This window comes from Danio rerio, chromosome 2, assembly GCF_052040795.2.
Source record: "Danio rerio strain M-AB ecotype USA chromosome 2, GRCz13ab, whole genome shotgun sequence".
NCBI lineage: Eukaryota > Metazoa > Chordata > Actinopteri > Cypriniformes > Danionidae > Danio > Danio rerio.
Window position 1 is genome coordinate 62,888,654 of NC_141022.1, and position 13,847 is coordinate 62,902,500.

The 13,847-nt window shown below is 37.5% G+C and overlaps 1 protein-coding gene and 1 long non-coding RNA gene across 2 annotated transcripts in view; one reads left to right on the forward strand and one right to left on the reverse strand.

The window, feature by feature from the left end:
• Positions 1–3,540, reverse strand: part of tmem200cb (transmembrane protein 200C, genome duplicate b) — a 31,301-nt gene extending 27,761 nt beyond the window's left edge. The window contains exon 1 of the mRNA XM_087241739.2: positions 3,369–3,540. The gene's annotated coding sequence lies outside the window, so the exon portion shown is untranslated. The remainder of the gene's footprint in view (positions 1–3,368) is intronic.
• LOC147846603 (uncharacterized) overlaps positions 1–13,847 on the forward strand; it is a 151,083-nt gene that overhangs the window by 74,839 nt on the left and 62,397 nt on the right. The window lies entirely within an intron of this gene.

Here is a 13,847-nt window from a genome sequence, read left to right on the forward strand (position 1 = left end):
AAGGAACGTTCAAAAAGCAAATCATGTAAACACCTTGATCATATTACTGTCTTATTCAGATTAAATAATAAATAAATAAATAAATAAAGCAAACATTAAGACAAATCATTAGATCCCTGATACTGGGATTTTTTTAATTTAATTTGATGACAGCCTTTCCACAGCAGGCACGTGCACACATAGGGTTCAACCTGTGCAGTGCACATGCCCTTTTAGAGTACTCCCCCATGCCCCCGCTTTACAGTACTCGCGCTTCAACACCACTGATGAGAACGCGCGCGACAACACCGATCTTCAGTACGCGCGCGACAACTACAATTACAACTAGTAGTGAGCTAATGTAATTTCGTAATGCAAATCTTAAATTCATGCTAACCAACAAATGATCAAAGGAAATATATTAATGCAATTCAAATATATAAAATATGAATCGATGTTTACTTTAAACTTTAATTATATTGTTCCATTAAAAATATTTTTTTAAAGATTTTGTCAAATAAACAATTTTACTGTCTTCCTTACAATAATGCTCTGTTTTAAAACTTTAAAACTTATAAAACACCACAGAGAGTTGGAACAAATGTCTTAATCCCGGTTCATTTGAGAGAAAAAAAAGTTCTGTGGACACGTGTATACATGTTATTATAGAAACATGGCGCCTGTCAATCAATTCTGTGGGCGGGGAAAACCTCAATCCCACGTCACGTTGCGGTGTGCCTGAAATCCATTGGGATTTGGATCCTATTTTAACATAAGGGAATTTTTAAAAAGAGACTTGTTGGGTTTATATCACTCCAATATGACTGTGGACTCTATATCTACACACACTTCAAGATTATCATCATAGGTGACTTTTAAAGTCTACGTGCCATGAACAGAAAATCGCTGCCGACTTTTATTTCAGCATGATAAAGTTTTTCCAAGTGAAACTGAATATTAAGCAGGGGGGCGGGTTTTTATTTTTGCGCTTTGACATATTTCACTCACAGCAAACTAGAGGGGTGCGGCTAAGCATATTTCACCCAATCAGAGTCATCAGAGAAGGACTGCTGTTTAAGAGCGGAAGCAGATGGGCATTAAAGATTAGCAAAACCAACGGTACCAGCAAAACAAACACTGTAAGTATGAATTTCATGTGCACTTTAATCATTTAAGCAGATGATCCAGTACACAAATGTTCAGCCTAAAACCTGCACAGACGGATTTGATTGTTTTTTTTTTATCTAGTGGTTAAAGGAACTCCATAGTCCTCTTTTAAGATGCTTTAAATAAAAGAGCTGATCAAAGACGAGACGTCAATTTAGCAAATTTACCAAAGTGTTTTTTCATATGCATACAGATAATATATTCACTATATATTTAACTATATATTTACTGTGCATTATGTGTCATTCAGTGTAAAATGACAAAAGAACATAATAAAAGACTTGTTCAGAGCTGAACTTGATAAAATACGTAAAAGAAAGTCAGATCAAATTGAATGTGAGTCTGTTAAAAATGATGAGAAAGATATTCCCTTCAAAGACAGAACATTTGCCAAAATTTGGGATGCCCTTTCTTTCTGTTAAAACTGTTCAGCTGGATCTAGACTGATCACCTCAGCTTTTGACCACAATAGTACATCAGTTTGTAATCTTTCATCACTCGAAATGTAACATTTGAGATTACTGTATAAATGTAGACATCTGCCTCGCATTAATTGTTAATTTGATTTTATTTTATTACTATCTTCTTTTTATTTAATTTATTTATTTATTCACTTTTTTATCAATATGTTATTTGTATTTATATTTATATATTTTTTCTATTATTATATCTGTAAGGGTTGTTTGATATGTTTGTAAAATGGAAAAATGTTAAATAAATCATAAATAAAAAAAATAAAAAAATGATGAGAAAACTTCTTGTAACACTTATATGAGGGATAGAGGCAAAGTATAGAGATCTCAGATGACAATTATCAATATATTTTGGGTCTAAAATGTAATTGAATGTTTAATCAAACTATTCTCAATCTAAAATGTTTAAAATATAATGTAATTTACATATTAAATGCTAACGTAAAACAAAAAAGCTGATTTTTGCATACAGTAAACCCTTTTGTTCAGCTCCTGACTTAATCACTCGCAACTTTCAGGTCACCTTGAGGGATTTTCACTTCTTATTCTTTAATTTTTAGCATAAAAGTCAAAAGTACTCATGCAATTTACTGTTATAGTCAAAGGTAGACAAGCGATTTACTGTTTAGTCGAAATAAATAATGCAATTTACTATTTCAGTAAAAAATAGCCATGCAATTTACTTTAGACTAATCGTGTAGTGAGTCTTCTGTATCAAGTCATGTGTCAGACATGTTCACTTTGCTTTCTAAAACTGATGAAAGGATGCTGCATTTATTCTGCTTTATACATTTTTATCAACTTGTACACTAGATCAGACTTTCTCAAGTATTGATATAGGACTATGTGCATTCAGTGTGAAATAATAGTAATAAAAGACTTGTTCAGAGCTGAACTTATTAAAACATGTAAAAGAAAGTCTGATCAAACTGAACAAGAGTCTGTTTGAAATGATGAGAAAACTTCTTGCTGACAAGCGGCTGAAATATACTTATATAAGGGACAGAGGCAAGAGATGATCAGATGATTAGTGTTTCGGGGCCTAAATGTAATTTAATATTAAATCAAACTACTCTCAATCTAAACTGTTTAAACAAATAATAATTCACATATTAAATGCTAATGTAAAACAAAAAACGCTGTTTTTTTGCATGCAGCAAGCCCTTTTATTCAGCTCCTGACTTTATCACTCACAACTTTGAGGTCACCTTGAAAGATTTTCACTTCTTTTAAGCATAAAAGTCAGAAGAACTCATGCAATTAACTCTTATAGCCAAAGAAAATCATGCAATGTGCTGTTATAGTCAAAAGTACTCATGTGATTTACTGTTCAGTCAAATTAAATAATGCAATTTACTATTACAGTCAAACGTAGCCATGCAATTTACTTTAAACTAATCATGTTGTAAGTCTTCTGTATCAATGCATGAGTCAGACATGTTCACTTTGATTTCTGTTCACTTTGCTTTCTTAACCTGATGAAAGGATGCTGCATTTATTTCTCTTTACAGGTTTTTTTTCGACTTGTACACCAGATCGGACTTTCTCTATTATTGTATGAGATATACTGTAGTAAAACATGCGTACAGCAACATGTGCGAAGCCATGAAACACAATAAACCCGAGCACTGAAGTACAACCGAGACGGCTCGAGCTGGAAACTGAAGCGACGCTGAAACGCACGAGGCAAAATAACAGCACAGAAACAACAGAGATCAGCCTGAGAGCTGAAAACACACACTCACTCACCATTCTGCGTGAAAGTGGCATTTGCCTGTCACTGGTGTTCATCTGAAGCGTCGAGCGCGATTATCGTGTCAAAGCGCGTCATGATGAGAGTCAAAGAGACGAGTGTTCTCGCCGACAGAGACAGAGAGCGCGCGCGTGTGTGATGTCCGTCATTGTGATGTTGCAGGAGTGTGAGATGAAGATGAGGAGAAGAGGAGCATCATCATCCTCATCTCTCCGTGTCTCCGCCCAGCAGCGCCTCTGAACACACAGCGGGTCGCGGAGAGTCAACACTGAACACTACAGCTGACAAACCACAGGACAAAACTACTACAGTGAACACCTCACTGCTTTTGAACCACACTAGAGCTCTTGAATCAAGCTGTTGTGGTGATTTTATAGTTGCTATGGTGATACTACAACTGTAATTGATTTGTTGTGGTTGTTCTACAGTTGCTATGGTAACACAACATCTATAGTAATTGATTTGATGTGGTAATTCTATAGTTGCTACGGTGATACAACTGTAGAAACTGATCTGTTTTGGTTGTTCTATAGTTCCTATGGAAACAGCATCATCAGTAACCGATTTGTTGGGGTGATTTTAAAGTTCCTATGGAAACACAGCATCTATAGTAACCGATCCTATGGTAACAACGACTACACTATAGTTTTTCTGGTTACCAGAATTAAAGTAATTGAACTATTGTGGTAATTCTATTGCTGCTATGGTAACAAAACTATTGTAGTAATTGATTTGTTGTGGTTGTTCTATAGTTGCTAGGGTAACAACATCTGTATAAATTGATTTGCTGTGTTTAATTTATAGTTCCTATGGTGACAACAACTATAGTAATGTGTTGTAGTAATTCTATAGTTGTTGTGGTAACCACAATTATAGTTTTTTTTCTGTTGTGGCAATTCTTTAGTTGCTATGGTGAAACAACTACTATAGTAATCGATTTGCTGTGGTAATTTTATAGTTTCTATGGTAACAACGATTACAGTAAAGTATTGTGGTAATGCTGCTATGGTAACCACAATTATAGTAGTTAATCTGTTGTGGTTGTTCTATAGTTGCTATCGTAACACAACATCTAGAGTAATTTATTTTGGTAATTTTATAGTTACTAAGGTAACAACAATTACAGTAAAGTGTTGTGGTAATGCTGCTATAGTAACCACAATTATAGTAATTGATCTGTTGTAGTTATTCTATAGTTGCTATGGTAACAAAACATCTATAGTAATTGATTTGTTGTGGTAATTTTATAGTTCCTATGGTAACCTCAAATATTGTAATTGATCTTTTGTGGTAATTCTGTGGTTGCTATGGTGATACACATGTAGTAATTGATATGTTGTGGTTGTTCTAGTTGCTATGGTAACACAAAATCTACAATAATTGTTTTGTTGTGGTAATTTTATAGTTCATAAAGTAACAATGACAGTAATGTGTTGTGGTAATTCTTTAGTTGCTATGGTAACTACAATTATAGTAATTGATCTGTTGTGCTTGTAAAGTTACTATGTTAACACAGAATCTAAAATAATTGATTTGTTGTGGGAATTCTGTAATTGCTAGGGTGATACAACTGTAGTAATTGATCTGTTGTGGTTGTTCTATAGCTGCTATGGTAACACAACATCTATAGTAATTGATTTGCGGTGGTAATTTATAGTTCTTATGGTAGCAACAATTATAGTAACTGATCTGTTGTAGTAATTCTACAGTTGCTACGGTGATACAACAACTGTAAAAATTGATCTGTTGTGATTGTTCTATAGTTGCTACGGTAACACAACATCTACAGCAGTGGTTCTCAAACGTTTTTCATCAAGTACCACCTCAAAAAAAAATTGTCTCTCCAAGTACCACCAAAATCAGCAGTATTGAAATACAATAGCGTAGTAGGCCCAGTAAAGCAGCAACAACTCTGCAGTTAAAAAAACATGGCAGATTACATTAGAAATATAGGCTAGATGTCATATATGACATATTATATACATCATTTTTGATCAATTTTGAAATGTGTATGGCATGTACATGACATATTTCATTCCTCCGCGTACCACTAGAAGGAAGGCTGCGTACCACTAGTGGTACAGGTACCACAGTTTGAGAACCACTGATCTACAGTAACCGATTTGCTGTGGTAATTTTATTGTTTCTATGATAACAATGATAGTAATATGTTGTGGTAATGCTGCTATGGTAACTACAATTATAGTGACTGATCTGTTGCAGTAATTCTACAGTTGCTATGGTGATACCACACATATAGTAATTGATCTGTTGTGGTTGTTCTACAGTTGCTATGGTAACACAACTTCTACAGTATCTGATTTGCTGTGATAATTTTCTAGTTCCTATGACAACAACGATGACTAATGTGTTGTGGTAATGCTATAGTTGCCATGGTAACTACAGTTATAGTAATTGATCTGTTGTGCTTGTTCTCTAGTTACTATGGTAACACAACATCTATAGTAATTGATTTGCTATAATAATTTTCTAGTTCTCATGGTAACAACAATTATAGTAATGTGTTGTGGTAATTCTATAGTTGCTACGGTGATACAACACCTGTAGTAAATGATCTGCTGTGTTATAGTTGTTATGGAAACACAACATCTTTAGTAATTGATTTGCTGTGGTAATTTATAGTTCCTATGGTAACCACAATTATAGTAATTGATCTGTTGTGGTAATTCTATGGTTGCTACGGTAACACAACTAGTACAGAAATCAATGCTATGTTGTGGGAAGTCTATTGTTGCCGTGGTATTACAACTATAGTAACTGATCTGTTGTTGTAATTCAATAGTTGCTAGGGTAACACAACTGCTGAAAGGACATATTACATGAACATAAATGCTGAAAGGACACTTTAATTTCACTATAGGAATGTAATACTGTGAATTATGTTGCTCACAACCTTAAAGAAATGTTTAAAATGTTAATAGAGTATTTGAATGTTATATAACATCCTTATATCTTTATTAAAATAATTAAAAAGAAACATTCCTAATATGTAAACATATAAAAGCACCCAAAATATACTTTTCCTAACCTCTGTAAATGCTTGATATGTCATAAATGTCAAATAATAAAAAATAATAAGTATAAATATTCTAGATCTTCATTGATGTTTCAATACTTGTAGGGGAAGAGCAGACACACACACACACACACACACACACACACACACACACACACTGAGGAGGAGCAGGAGTTTCTGCAGTGTACAGACAGGTTTCATGTTCTCATCTGAAAGTTTCTCCTCTGAATCATGTAAAAATATCTTGTTATGCTGAAATAAACTGGCGGCTCTGCTAAAATAATCTGAGAGACGCATTTCAGGCTCGACAGGCTGACATCTTAATGCTTGAATATTTCAGACTGGAACTGATATAATATTTAACACACACAACATCGAGGAACGTTGCCAGAAAGTTCTCCATAGGTTATCCAAACATTCCTCCCAGTAACATTAATATGATGCTCCTTCACTGTCTGTTGTCAGAATGTTAGAATAATGTTCAGAAAATTATTTCGCTTTTTATCTTTAGACTTTTTTTTCCATCATTATTCAGAAGACTTCAGATTCAGGTGGAGGAGTTCAAGCATCCTGGGGTTTTGTTCAGAAGTAAGGGAAGGATGGAGCGTGAGATTGACAGGTGGATCGGTGCAACGGCAGCAGTAATGTGGTCGATGTACCGCTCCTTTGTGGTGAAGAAGGAGCTGAGCTGAAAGGCAAAGCTCTCGATTTACTGGTCATTCTACGTTCCTACTCTCACCTATGCTCATAAGCTTTGGGTCATGACTGAAAGGACAAGATCTCAGATACAAGCGGCCGAAATGAGTTTTCTTCTCAGAGTGGCAGGGTGCACTCTTATGGATAGGGTGAGGAGCTCTGACACCCGGGAGGAGCTCGGAGTAGAGTTGCTGCTTCTCCACATCCAGAGAAGTCAGCTGAGGTGGCTCGGGAATCTGTTTCGGATGCCTCATGGACGCCTACCTAGGGAGGTGTTCCAGGCATGTCCCACCGGGACAAGGCCTCGTGGAAGACCCAGGACACGCTGGAGGGACTATGTCTCTCGGCTGGCCTGGGAACGCCTTGGGATCCCCCCGGAGGAGCTGGAGGAAGTGTATGGGAAGAGGGAATTCTGGGGTTCTCTCCTAAGACTGCTGCCCCCGCAATCTGGCCCCGGAAAAGCGACAGAAAATGAATGAATGAATGACTTCAGATTTAAAGCTGGAGTAGGGGACTGTCTTCAGAAACTAGTTTTGTTGTGTTGTGGGTTGAAAGTCTCTCTACATTCCACTAGGGCAACTGATGTGATCCAAGTTCTGTGAAGAGACAATCCCAAGGTTTCCACAATTCCGGACCAGGCCTTATCCTGAGCAGCTGCTTATGTGGTCATGGAGGAGTGGAGAGCGTGAGACTGATTCCTGTGACGCTCCTGGGAGAGAAGAGTCTCGCTGAGGCCAGCTTCCAGCCTCCGGCGCCAAGACTGCAGCTCTGCACAAGACGTTTGGCCAGAGGCAGGGCCGGATCAAGCTGAACTGCCGCTCTAGGCAAAGGACGGTCACGCTGCCCTCAAACCTAAAGTGAAACCGGGGGGGTATTTTTTCTATTCTGCCGCCATAGACGCGGCTATAACTGAGGCACGGGTGGCGAGGGTAGTTTAGGGGACGCCGCTCTCTCTATTCTGCCACCCTAGACGCGGATATAATTGTGGGCACGGGTGGCAAGGATAGTTTCGGGGACGCCGCTCTCTCTATTCTGCCACCCTAGACGCGGATGAGGGCGTGGGTGGCGAGGGTAGTTTCGGGGACGCTGCCCTCTCTATTCTGCCGCCCTAGGCGGCCGCCTAGGTCGCCTCTATGGAAGCGCCGGCCCTGGCCAGAGGAGAAATGGTTGTGCTCATCTGAGACCTGGTGTCTCTCCAGGTTATTTATTCTTCACTTTCGCCAATTAGTGAAGTTTTTCCCTCTCCGCCGTCACCACTGGCTTGCATAGTTTGGGATTTGTGGAGCTGTGCATCAATGGATTACACTTCAGTGTTTGGACTCTCAGTAGTGAATATTAAACCACACTGAACTGAGCTGAACTGAACTCTAAAAGCTGAACTACACTGTCTCAATTCACTTTGATCTTCTATGTGAAGCTGCTTTGACACAATCGACATTGTAAAAGCGTGAATAAAGTGGAACTGAATTGAAAAACACACACTCAAACACACACGCTCAAACTCAAACACAGACCTACAGTACAGATTCAAACACACACACGCGCACACACACACACACACACACACACACACACACACACACACACACACACACACACACACACACACACACACACACACACAGGGCCGGAGTGGGACTCCTTTTCAGCCCTGGAGTTTGAAGCCTTAGACCGGCCCACCTCAGTTCATGACTGGTTATATTAAAATAACGTCATTTCCAATTCAGTTTCTAATGACACCATCACGTCTCTTCAAGAAAACAGCTTCTTTAGAAGTTTAAATGTTCAACAACCCAAATGAAAAAATAACAATAAATTAGATAGGTAAGGATCGAACTCGGGTCCTGTGGTATGGTAACACAACATGCTGACCACTGGACCACAATGGCGTTGGTGTAAAAGGTTGTCTAGGGATGGCTTAATCTTTTTCTCCCCTTTCTAGATTTCTGACCAATTTATGTCAGATTTATTAATGCAGTGAATCATCTGATTTTCATTGAGCAGGTGTAATATTCATTAATAATAATTATTCGAATTCTTACATTCACTAAGGTGCCGCTGTTTGGGGTCGAATTATAGTTACATCATCATTAACCTGCAGGCTGCATTTTTCTCAGGGGGCTGCGGGAAAATAAATAAAAAGCGCGGAGCTGCGGCAAAATAATGAATAAAAAGAATGAGACTATGCTCAAATAAATAAATAAATGCGACTAAATAAAAAGTGCGACTGCTGAGAGTGCAAGCAGCTAGGGACACCGGCCCTCGCGGCCAAAAAACGGACCGGCCCACCGGGAATTCTCCCGGTCCTCCGCATGGTCGATATGACTGTTTGAGTGTGTAAGGGGATAAACAGCAGTACAGTATTGTTGTTTTGTGGTGACGTATGGATCAAAGCATCTGCTGTGAACAAACACACGTGTGCTTGATGATTGTCAGTGTTTATTCATTATCACACATCATCTGCTGCTACTGGAGCTCTGATCCTCAGCTGACAGATGATTACAGAGGACATTAGCAAGGGGCTGCCATTATTGAGCTGCTCTCTCTCTGTGTGTGTGTGTGTGTGTGTGTGTGTGTGTGTGTGTGTGTGTGTGTGTGTGTGTGTGTGTGTGTTTATTGTGACTGTCAGTCAACAAAACCCGGCTAGAATGCAGAAACTATGTAGGATTTTTCAGCTAAATTAAATAGTGTGTGTTTGTATGCTTGAATGTGTGCGCGTGAGGCAGAGATGTATAAAGTACTAGAGACCCAGACTTAAGTAAAAGTAGAAGTGCTCTATCAAAAAAGTGCCTTGAGTGGAAGTTGAAGTGCTCTTTAAGCACTATACTTAAGTGGGAGTACTGAAGTATTCAACATTTTTTGTAAAAAGTAGTTTATTTCAAAATATACTACGCTGAAAAAAATTATGTCTGCAAAACTGTTGCAAACAATTTATTTGTGTTGAATTTAAACAAACAAATTAAATGTAATAAAATTCAAATTGTTTTGTTTGTTTAAATTCAGCCCAAATAAATTGTTTACAGCCAATTAACGTAAAAAAAAAAATTAGTAAATCCAAGGAATCATCTCTGAAAAAAAAATTCAGTGTACTCAAATACTGAGAGTGAAAGTACAAGTATTGAGGTATGTAAATACCAGAAAGCAAAGAAAGCAGTCAAAAGACATCATATTGTTTTGTTTATTTAAATATATATTTTTTTGGGGCACGTGATCAAGCAGAACGAAAAGAAACATGGCTTACGATTTATATGAACTAGGAGAACGTTTTCCTCTCGCACTTGAACTAACACCTTTCAAAGTTGTGCGTCACAAAAACACTCCGTAATCCACTCAAAACGCTACTGAAGGTCATTTCTGGATAGCAAATTACTGGTTGTAATCTCTATAAACGGAAGTTATAAACAATCTAGGAGTAGGGGTGAATCTACACTGGTCTCATGATTTGGTTGTGTTACGATTATCGTGATCAAGCCGAACGAAAAGAAACACAGCCTACGCTTTATATGAACTAGGAGAACGTTTAACTCTCGCACTTGAACCACAGATCTGACAGATTATAATGGCTTTAACACACACCTTTCAAAGTTGTGTGTCACAAAAACACTCTGTAATCCACTTTTTGGATAGCAAATTACTGGTTGTAATCGCGGAAGTTCTAAACAATCTAGGAGTAGGGGTGAATCTACACTGGTCTCATGGATTGGTTTGGTTACGATTATCATGTCAATAATTGATCTCGGAGCATCCCGGTGCACTGACGATGCTCTCCATACATAGTTAGACTTTTTCTTCACAACACAAGATTTTTTTTTTTTATCAAAAACTATAAATCTGTTTATATGTATTAGTGCTGTCAATCGATTAAAAAAAATAACTAATTAATCACACTTTTTTTGAAAATTAATCGCGATTAATCTTAAAAGACTGAAACTTGTAATTTTGGCTATTCAAATGTAAAATTAATGTAAACGCAAGACAAAAACTATTTAAATTGAAAATATTATTATTTATTATAATTTTTGTTTAACTTGTGACACAGATTTCTTCATGTAAACAACAAACCCACAATAAACCAGCAAGATCCTGGCTTGACAGCCATATTTATTACAGAAATTAAAACACAGGCATGTTAATGCCATTTGAATTTTAAAATAATCAATGCCAATAAAGAAAACATTGATTTCCATGTTGGATTCTAAGTGGACTGCAAAAAAATGCCAAAATATAGGAATTGCAGATATGGAAACGCCGGCGTATGCAAAGGCGTTGAGGCATAGCCCTTCGCCGTGGCCATTGGCGTCACTGACGTGCACCTCTCAAAAAATGTAACTACACGTCGCAGTAACAATAATAATAATAATAATAATAATAATAATAATAATAAAGTCCTGAATACAAACAATTACACTCATTGTAAAGTTGTGTTGCTGTGAGTTGAGAACATTAATTATTAAGTAGAAACAATTTTGCTTAGTCCTCCTTTACATTCAGACAGTTGCTAAAAGTCAGTCTGTTGACATTATTGGGGGACAATGTGTGTGTCTGTGGCTACAGACAATAGCCTCTTTCACACAGTGATACCGGTAAATTTCTGGAAAATTTCCGGAACGACTTTACCGATATATTCAAAAAAGCGCTGTTCACACAGGCGAGGACGTTACGGAAATTTTCCGGAAAAGAGCATTCACACATCCATTCCAAAATACCGGTAAATTCTGACATCATTCACCACAAATGAGCTTTAAACGGCTGCGCTTGTGTTTGTAAACATTTGACTAAATTACAAACTCTGTGGATGATCAATATTGTGAACAACTTTCGCAGAATCACTTTTGCATGTCGAGATGTTCATAATATGTGCGTGTGCAGGCGCTCGTAGGCGCACGCAAAGCTTGAAGGTAAACAAACAACGGCTTATCATAAGCATCTCATCGATGATTATTTACACAGTTGGCATTAAGATGATCATATAAACGTGATCTGACAAACTTCTAGCAGCTAAATGTGTCTGGAAAAATATTCAAAGGCTTTTATCCTCATAAACCGCGCGGACGTAAATGCGTCTAAATGCGTGATTGGCTAAAGCAGACGTCTCACGTCAGCACGTTCTAGACGTGCACGCGCTTATTACGGTAATCTTCCTTCTGCATTCACACAGCGCAGCATTCCGGCAAATTACCGCTAATGTTACAACTTCTCTTTCCGGAAAATAGCCAGAACGAATTTACCGGTATTTTCAAAAAGGACCTGTTCACACATACAGACCTTTCCGGAAATTGCCGGCAATTTTCCGGAAAGGTCTGTATGTGTGAAAGGGGCTAATGACGTTTAGGCAGGTTTGTTGCTAAGAAACGCGCGCACGCACACACACTCACAACATGCGCAGGACAGGGCAGCAGAACGACTCCCTTCAGATTTAACACGCATGATCGAGTTCATCAAATTTGCTTAAACTAAGTGTTCTGAAGTATGGCTGCAATTCACAAGAATTCTGACACAACAACGCGAAGCAGACGCTTGCGTTTATAGGGGAAACACATCAAACTTAATGAAACATTGGAGGGCGCATGCTGAAAGGCAGAGGAATTTCATCTTACATTTCCTGAGTACATTCACTTAAGACGCCAATACTCTGATTTGAATGATTAAGATACTCTTACTAAGAGTCGACCATGTAAAAACAGCGATTTTTGATTACCTTAAAGGACCACCGAGTCACGTAATGCGGAGGTTTTTCTTTCCGTTCGCCATGCAGTATCAAATTCCATTAAAACCAAAGTCGAAAGTTAAAAATGAAACACCCGAAATTGCAGGAAACTCTGGAGAAAACGCTGGAGAGCCTGCTGATGCCACATTAATTGTTTTATACTGAAACTTGCCTTCAAAAAGTGCATCCTTGGTCTTATCCGTATTTCTTTGCATGTTAAACACACGTCGACCTCAACAGAAAATAAAAAAACTTGCAACTGCGTTAATTGCATAAATATTTTTTTAATGCGTTAAATATTTCAATTTAGTCGCATGCGTTAACGCACTAATTTTGACAGCACTAATATATATATATATATATATATATATATATATATATATATATATATATGTATATAGATATTTTATTGTAATACAATTTTGTTATTTAATACAGCAGTCAGATATATGAACTGTATCCTTAATTTGACCTGCTCAAAGAAAACACTCTATCTGAATGTATCAAACAAAACTCCAACACATGCACAGAAGACAGCATGAGCATTTACAGCAAATAAACTCATGTAAATATGATCCTGCTTGCTTATTGAGCGCTGACAGACGAGGTCTTACACCCCTCTGATTGGTTATTGTCTTCACCTGCTTAACAGAAAGGGCTGCGATCGGCATTAGAAAATAAAGCGATGTTCACCGATGGGGGTGTAAAAATGGGTTTTAAGCACAGCTGAAGTTCTACCAAGCGACTAAAAAGTGATCAGCATGATGGTACAAAACTGTACATTTCAAGTCAAACCATTCTTCTGCAATCTCATACCAAAAAACAGAAATAAGGGCAGTATTAATAGCTATAAATGTGGGAGAGCGTTGATATTATGTGATTGTAATGTGTTGCAATTAAGTGTTGACGTTAAATCAAAAGTAATTCACACATACTTGAAAATGAGCTGGTTTAATGACAACTTGCTATGGTTACCACTGAATTAATTACAAAATAACTGTGTAAAATGATAAAATATGTGATAACAAAAACACA